Source organism: Nannospalax galili, unplaced genomic scaffold (genome assembly GCF_000622305.1).
Source record: "Nannospalax galili isolate Female #2095 unplaced genomic scaffold, S.galili_v1.0 scaffold7, whole genome shotgun sequence".
In the NCBI taxonomy this organism is placed as follows: domain Eukaryota; kingdom Metazoa; phylum Chordata; class Mammalia; order Rodentia; family Spalacidae; genus Nannospalax; species Nannospalax galili.
This window is the reverse complement of record NW_008359081.1, coordinates 2,301,668-2,310,928: the sequence shown is the minus strand read 5'-3', so window position 1 is coordinate 2,310,928 and position 9,261 is coordinate 2,301,668.

Here is a 9,261-nt window from a genome sequence, read left to right as displayed (position 1 = left end):
AAATGTACTGGCTAACAAGGATCAGAGTTAGTTTGGCTCAGAGTAAATGTTCAAATGTAAAGATGATTTGGTCATGGCACTCCCTGTCTGTGAGGACAGAAAGAAAAATTGACATATCACACTCCTTTGCCACCCTAAAATTCTAGAAGAATTAATATTCTGAATATTAATCTATTGAATCAACACATAATGGATTAGAATATATAACTTCAGAGTTACAGTGGTAGATTAGATCACTGTTCTGAATTCTTCACTCTTCCCTCTCTTAGAGCTTTTATATCTAGATAGTCATTCCCCACGGCGAAAAGTAAATTTCTGTACTCTATCAATGTTTGGCCTTATGACTAGGTAGTTGATAGATGTAGAAGAAGGAGCAGTGTGACAGTTCTAAACCAAGGCCTTAGGAAACATCACCTACTTCAGCTTGCCTGTTATAGTCCTATATTCTACTATTAGAAGGCCATTCACAAGCAGCTATGTCCCCTCGAACCTTGCCTCTAGAAGAAAGGTAAACAGACCTGAACTTTCCCAGAAGTCCAGTCTACCCCAGTCAAATTGTGCCTACATCTGCTGACTCCTAGCTGATCTACAGACCTTGAAAATAAAGTTTTAATATGGCAACTTTTGACACCAATACGTGCTGGCATACATACATGCCATGGAAGTTGTCACAAATATTATATTTTCATATTACATAATATATTCTCTTTTATTCAGATTCCATGCTCAAATAGAATCTAGAATTGGAATGTGGCTTTGTGTGCAACTTGCCTACAGGGAAAGAATATGCTACTTGGTGGAATAATTAAACAATGTGTCCTATATGGATAATAATATTCATCAACTTAAACACAGCAGAGCTCAATAAACTAGTGTCTCCTTATGTCCTTTCTAAAGTCTCTGGAATCCTCTCCAAATGATGGCAGTATTTTCCACTGTTTACAGCAGGAACTTGTTCTTGCTAAAACAAATCACTTCAGACTCTTTCTCCATTTGGGTCCTGCTTGACAAAAGACAGGTCAGATAAATTCCCCAGAAAGCCATCATTAATGTATGTATGCTCTGCCTCAAAAAAAATAACTTCTCACAAAGACACAAGGCAATTTTTCTAGCATTTGTAACCACACAGTTTAATAAGAATTACCAAAATAGTAATAGGTCTAAAATCAAATCCATAGTTGTTAAATACCTGATGAGATGCTCCTTCCTTACTTAATGAAAATGTTTTTAGGCATGAAGCTCTATACATAATGTTAACTTAAGCAACCTACAAATAGCTACAATCTTTCTGTATTACTCTATTTAATTCCTGTTCTAATGAATTGTAAAAAGTCATAAAGAAAGAGTGAAGATTCTGTAAAATTATACAATATGTAAGTGTAAGCAATAATTGTGTGATCTTTTAGTGGCCAGGTGAAGATGTATAAACAATTAAAAACACCTCAAATTATATTTTAAGCCACTAGCTTTATTTTAAGTAACTAGTAATCTTAATTTGCAGTATAGCTTGTCATTTCTCATTGTTATTCAAATAATATTTCTGGGAAAGGACAAGAACTCCCATTCTATACTTGCAAAACCTACATCCCAAAGGTTGTAAATGGATTCATTTCTCAGCACTGCCAACATGTCAGAGAAGAGTGAAAATCCAGAACTCAAATAGTTGGCCATGCTTGACTAAGTCACTTTTCCCTTACAGTTCTTAGGGCTAATATTTTTCAGGGATATCAGTGAGATGCAATTTTTAAAGTGGTAATTTCTACTATGTGTGCATTTCATGTCTCATAATTTACTGTTATCCTAAGTATCATATCCATAACCTTCCTGAGAGTACATAGCAGCAAGCACATGAGGCTCAATAGCCAGGAAGCAATTAAGTTAAAGCAAAGATATACCCTGAGGGGCTGGAGAGATGATTGAGAGCACTGACTGCTCTTTCAGAGGACCCAGGTTTGATTGTCAGCACCCACATGATGGCTAACAACCATCTATTAACTCCAGTTCCTAGAGGATCCGAAGCCCTCTTCTGACCTCCAAGGACATTGCATGACATGGGTATACTTACCCACATGCAGGCAATACACTCATACACATAAAATAAAACAAAATAAATAAAATATAAGAAAGGCAGATCATGAGACAGGCCATAGAAGAAACACAAAGTAAAAAGGAGAGTAATTGTCTTACTCTGCATAGATATTCTTTAAAAAGTAGATGCCTCAGTTGCTTGCACTGACTAAATCACTCTTTTTCCACAAAGTCCTAAGAAATCATTATAGTCTGTCCATTTGCTTCCCATGGAGAACCCAATCAGAGCACACCAGATAAAGTGAAACTAAAAACTCTGTTCTTAAGCAAGATGTCCTTAGGGCTACACATTCACAACACACAGACAGGTCTGCTAATTATTCCAATACATAACAATTAAATTCTTAGGGAAAATGAAGGACTATAACTTTTTACTAAGTGCTCTGTAAATGCCAAAGCTGCAAATTTCTCCAGCTTGCAGAGAAGAAAAGAGATTTAAAGAAGCTAAATTTCCCAGATGCTATCACTAATAATCTGAAGGACTACAGTCTTAGCTTTGACTGATTTCAAAACTCTTCATTTTCACTAATATGTGTTCAGAATGAATAATTGTTCATTAGTGGATGGCATTTTATTTAGAATTTTAAAATTTGTTATTCTCATGTTATCGCTTTTTGAAATCATTCTCAATGATAAATAAATGAACTTGAGGAGTGGGACAATAATTTTGTGGTAGCTGTCAGAACATATGCAAACTTTGATTACTTTTACATTTCTTTCAAAATGAAAGCATCAAACTTTTATGCAGACAATTTTAAGTCCACTTGTTTTTATTTCCTTCTAGAAAAGTTTGCTATTCTTAGAGTGCCACCTTTGATCAATTAGAAAATTCCAAGCCATTCTCTAAGGGTCTTGGTAACAATCAATACATTTTTTAAACTATTGACTTTCTGAAAACTTGCGGTATGCCTGAATGGCTTCAGTTATAATCGCAAAACCCAGACACCATTTGTCACAATTTTGTTATGCAGAATTTTGCTGGCTCACTCTTTTTTTTTCATCATCATGTCACATAATAACTCCAAGGACAAAAACAAAGGTAGAAGGTTTTAAACCTTTTTCCCTCAGTCTTCCAGGAAATCTTTACCCTTCTGACAGTGAAAATGCTGAGGTTCATAAAACTGTCTTAAGAGCAGACAGCACAAAGGGGGAATTACTGCTGCAATGTTTAAAAGTCTACAGATAATAGTGAACAACAAAGCTCATCTCTTTTACAGTTACACATACATTAGGTCTGTCTACATCGTCCACACGATGGACTGTCAGCCTATATCTGTGGCTGAAAGGTACAGTCATTAAACCCAACACAATGCAATCGCCTCTTTACTTGCATCCAATGTGGGATTCCTCTTTGTCACATTTAGGCTGTTATGTCCTGCTGACAAATTAAAGAACAACAAAAAATGCAGTTCTCCTTTTAGACTTTTTAGGCATTAGCTAAGAAGCATATGCTGAAATTCACTGTGCTTCCTGAGTCAGTATTACAAGCAGATATTTTAAAGAGATAACGTGGGGAAAGATGACATAAAATCAAGAATGGTAAGCTATAGGAGGCTGGAGAGATGGCTCCGCAGTTAAGAACACTGTCATTGCAGAAGACCCAAGTTCAAATCCCAGCACCCACAAGGCAGCTAAAAACTGCCCATAACTCCAGTTCCAGGGGATTCGATAGCCTCTTCTGTCCTCTGTGCGCATTGCAAGAAAGTGGTGCACTTACCTACATGTAGGCAATACACACATACACATAAAATAAAAATAATAAATAAATATTTAAAAAAGAATGGTAAGCTGCAATAGAAAAAAGAAAGGATTAGTGGGGAAAAAGAGGGAAAAGGGAGGCAGATAGAAGAAAAGTAAAGGATTATGGAAGGAGAAAGATTTTAAGTGTGGTTAAATTGATGGATTTACATAGGCAGATAGAATTTGGGATTAAACATCAGTTACTTTCCTAAAACCTCACTTTAATGTAAATTTTAGTCTTTGCGAAAATAACTATTGGTGGAGCTGAAGACATGGCTCAGCAGTTAAGAGCACTGGTTGTTTTTGCAGAGGACCCTGGGTTCAAACCTCAGCACCCACATGGTGGTGAAGAACCATCTCTAAAACCAGTTCCAGGAGACCAGATGCCCTCTTCTGGTTTCCACCCGCATTGCATGACATGGGTGCACTTGCTCACATGCAGGATATACACTCATACACATAAAATAAAAATAAAATGTTTAAAAATAATTTTAAAAACTATTGGTTATGCAGCTCTATTGAAGCAAGTCTTGAAAAAAATCTGTCAGCATGTAAAGATAAAAATATTTATATTTTTGTATAGTTGTTTTCATAGATTTCTCAAAGGCTGAAGTTTTCAAACTAGAAGATGAGATTTGTATTGAATTTAGAAATGATGTTTCCTATCTAGTTTGTAAATAATCATGGTGCACTTGAGGGGTCTGTTGGAAACTCCTGGAGGCAAGAATCACTCTTCTGAAAAATGTATAGACTGAGATTTAGCTGCTGCATTTTGCCTTTCTTAAATAATTATATTTTGGAATGTAACCCCTGTTCTGTCTTCAATGGCAGATTTGCTTGTGTTGTAAAACACAACGCAAATGTTTCCAGTGCCTGGGCTGTGCCTGGGTTAACTCTATTTGTTTTACATACCCTGTCTCCTTTATCTTAAGTCCTACTCAGCATGTCTTCAGACCTAGGTTGTGAGACCAATTCTAGAATGAATCTAGCCAGTGAATTATGACTTCATGTTTGATTCCCTATTAACTCTTAGAATCATCAGATTGAAATGATGGTAAAGCTTCCTCTGCAAAATGTAGTGGGAGTAAATTCTTTTTTGGTTTTGTGCTGCTTACCTTCCTAGATAGCTCATCAGCACTTAACCTTCCTTCTTTATTGAAAAAAAAAGCCTGAAGTAGTGAAAGTATTGTTCTTCAACTTCTCATTTGTCCCTTCTACCCTTTACCCAACTAACTTCATCTAATGCCTTAGCTACAAAGTCAAGCACCCGTTGCCCTTGCTAGTAATTGTCCTTGGAGATGCTAGTTCTTTAACTCAGGTATAGAAGTTTCTAATTATTTTGTTGCCTGTTTCTTCCCCATGTTTCCTTCTGGCTTCCCGGGCTCTTCTGGCTTTTGAGGGTCAGACAAGGAACAGGCAAGGAAGCAAATAATAATCAGGAAAAGAAGGACCATTTTAGCTTCTGAAACTACATCTTTCTTTTCTTTAGAACTTTTCTTTCCCTTTTTTTCAGAAAAAATAGGCAAAACAGATCAAGGTCTATTCTTGATTGGAAGATATTTAGCTGTGTTTATACGAGATATACAAAAATAGAAATGAAGTTTGGTTCTAGGTGTTTAGGGAAGGCTACAGATGCCATTACAAACCCCCAAGATACAGTGTTCTTAAAACTGATTTAGGAGCTATCAGGCCTAATTTGAAGAGGGCTCAGTCTTCAAAACAGTTCTGCAGTCTTGACAGAAATCTAAAATCTTCCCAAACCCCTACCTGCTCTTTAACCTTACCTTAGGAAAAAATGACCTATGAAAATTACATGTATGATTATGAAAGATGAAGTGAGAAGATTTGGGAAAACTGGAAGACAGTTCTCACCCTAACTATAAGAAGCATGATCTCCATAGACCAATAATTCGCCTTTTTATACATCTGTAAATAAATGGAATGCTTTAAGGATACAATTATGTCAGATTTAGCATTTTCTTTTATATATTAAATATATATCCTTCATTTCTGCTTTTGAAGGTGATTGTTCTTTATAGAAATAAGTTTGGCAACTGAAAGGCAAGACATGTAAACCAGAAATAAATCAGTTTTACTAAAGAAAAAAAAGTCTTCAGTTAACTTATCCTTCTGCGTATCTTATGTCTTGTGTCCTGTTTAAAAACCTTCCATGTCCTTCTCAACATGATTTTACCCAGAGAGAGTTAGATATGATAAAAGAAGTAACAGAGGTTCATTGTATTATTTATCAAAAATTTCTTTAAGACATCCCAAATATTTGCAAATGAACAGATGATATAAAGGACAAGCAAACAGAAATAAACAAGATCTTAATATATAGAACACTGATGGGGCTGGAGACATGGCTCAACAGTAAGAACACTGGTTGTTCTTGCAGAAGACCCGGATTTGAATCCCAGCACCCACATGGCAGCTAACAACTGTCCATAATTCCAGTTCCAGGGGATTCGATGGCCTCTTCTGTCCTCTGCAGGCATTGCACTACATGGGTGCATTTACCTACATGCAGGCAATACACTCATACACACAAAATAAAAATATTAAATAAGATATTTTTTAAAAATACTGACGTGACTAAAACATGAGAATAAATTGTTGATAGAATGTTTTCCACTGATGAAAAGTTCTGAAGGTTCTTCTATTCTTTTATTATGATTCTACAGTCATAGAAATTAATATTCTTTTGAGGATTTTGTATTCTATAATAGATTTCCTTAGCATATTTATTTATTTTAAGCTAAGGAACTTTTATACTTGCATCTTTTCCAGACTTATGGGAAGCCAAAGGACAGGGTCAAATGATAGGAAAGAAAGCTGAATGTATTTGCTTGCCTTGCGAGGGAGAGCCACGTGCATTCAGTGAGTCTTTCTGAAAAGAAAACGAAAGAGTTCAGTATATGTAGAAAATGGGAAAATTACCTCAAATAACACAATAGTCTAGATGTAGTTCTCTGGTTATCTTACAAAGTGTGTTATAAACCATTGTTCAAGTTGCCACTTTCAGATATCACATTACAGACACTAGCATAGTTTCAAAGAAATCTAGAATGTAGATATAAAACCCACTGAGGCCAGGTAGATTCTAGGAACAAGCTTCAATGTACTTGCTTGAATTCAAGGAAGGATTTTTATTTTACATAGAACAACGATACAATTTGTCAGATGTTTCATTGATACCTTTGTTGATATTTAGAGGTCAATGCTTACTTTAATAACCCTATTGCCAAGAAAAAATAACTCTGAATACATACTTTGTAAAATGTATTCTACACATATTTCGTTTAATTCTTACCCTGACTCAGAAAGGTATTATTAACGCAGTAAGGTCCTTATTATTTTCCTAAAGTAGATATGCTGGTACAAATGTCCACTAACAAAGGTAAATCAACTGACGTTAGCAGCTGAGAACAACAGTCCAGTGGTTTAAGACCCATGTCAGCAGTGTCATTAAAGATTTGAAATGGAAATTCCCATTTTGTCTTATTCATGTCAACAAAAATCTTTATCAGGCTGAGTTGCATTGGTTGACATTGACCAGGGGGAAGATTTTCATTCTAGAAAAGTTTAGTTTTATTATATGTCTAAGTTCCATATAGATCAAAATGTAATTATTTTAAAATTAAAATATGTTCAGGACAGTATTTAAAAACCTAATATTTTTCTTCTAAGTAGAATTTAAAATCTTGGCCTCAGTGTCAATAGCAATAATTAAAAACAAAATAGTCTACTCATAAATTTGGAGTAAAAGTGAATCAATGCAGTGATCTCCATATTTTCACTTTTAAAATATTTTACTAACAGAAAATTCAAGCTGCAGATAAAGAAATATTTTAATGTTAAAATAGCCCTGGGTTTAGATATTTCCTTTCTCATTATTTCCTAAAACAAAGTGACAAAAAGGGGCTGGAGAGATGGCTCAGTGGTTAAGAGCACTGGCTGCTCTTGCAGAAGACCCAGGTTCTGCCTCCAGCACCCACATGGTGGTTTACAACCATCTTTAACTTAAGTTTCAGAGTATCTGACACCCTCTTCTGACCTCTGTGGCCACTGCAAACACTAGTGCCCTTACACACATGCAGGTGATACACTCATGCACATAAATAAATAATTTACAAATATGTTTTTAAAAAGAAAAAATGGATTTTCTGTTTGATTAAAATGCAAAGTGGAATTAAAGTCACAAGCTATCTCCGAAGAATGCATGTAACATTGGCACTTCATTGAATTCACTATGCTGTCAATTTGAAGTCTGCTCAGAAGACAAATCCCTAGACCCCACCCTCAGGATACCTTACTCAGTAGACCTTTACTAGAGTCCAAGAATTTGCTTTTGTAAAAAGATCTCAAATGGTGCTAATGCTTCTGTCCTGGGAAAACACTTTGAGAACTACCCTCTTAAGTAATAAATTCACGGGAAAGATTTAACCTAAGACCAAGCTAAGAATTTTCATGTTTATACATGGGTATATTTTTTTGTTTAAAGAGCAAAAGTGTAGATTTAAAAAGACAAATTTTAAATGCCCCCTCTCCCATAATTTACTTTGCTATTGACTCCAAACTGTGTACCTTTGTTTTTTCTGTGATTTCACAAGAGTGTTTTTAAATCAGTATTTACTGGTTAAACAGGTGTACTCATTTATTGCTGATAGTTGTATAAATTGCTTTGAAGACCAATAAAACAACACATAAAAATGCTCATATCTTTTAAAATAATAATTTAACTCCTTTGAATATTAAATAGCAAGAAAAAATGTATGTACACAGAGATGTCAAAATGGTATCTGTATTAACCATAAATTAGATTACATAAGTATCCAACTTTTAGAGAACAATTTAATAAATTTTACATAACCAACGACTGATCAAAACAATTTACAGTTATCTAACCATTAGCATGATGAGTTTAACTATATGATAGAAACAAAAAATTAATTCTGATGTAATAAATCAAATGAAAACATCCAAAACTATATAACAATTCACACCAAAAATGAAAAAAATTAAAACATGTTTTATGGTGGTATGCTCCCACTTTATTGTATATATTGGTTATTAGTAATACTGCACCTCTCTAATTCCCATCACATTCTTCTGTTCTTTTAGGCTTTATGAAGTGATTGGAAGATGGAGACCATAAAGCTAGAGAAGGAAAAGAGGACTTGCTTTTTTGTGTACTCGTTTCTACTTGTTCATCATCGTCTTCTCAACATGATTCTTTAGCCCAATGGCAGCATTTAGTTCTAATTTGTATGGTTTTACTTATACATACCAAGAGCCAGTCTCATTGTAACCCTACAGATGCCAGCACCTAATAAGTCACACCCCATCTTCATCAATCTGAGTCCCAGTTCCCCAAGACTCCTGCAAGATGTGTGTTTTTTAGTGTTTTCTAAGATTTATTTCTTTGTTGGG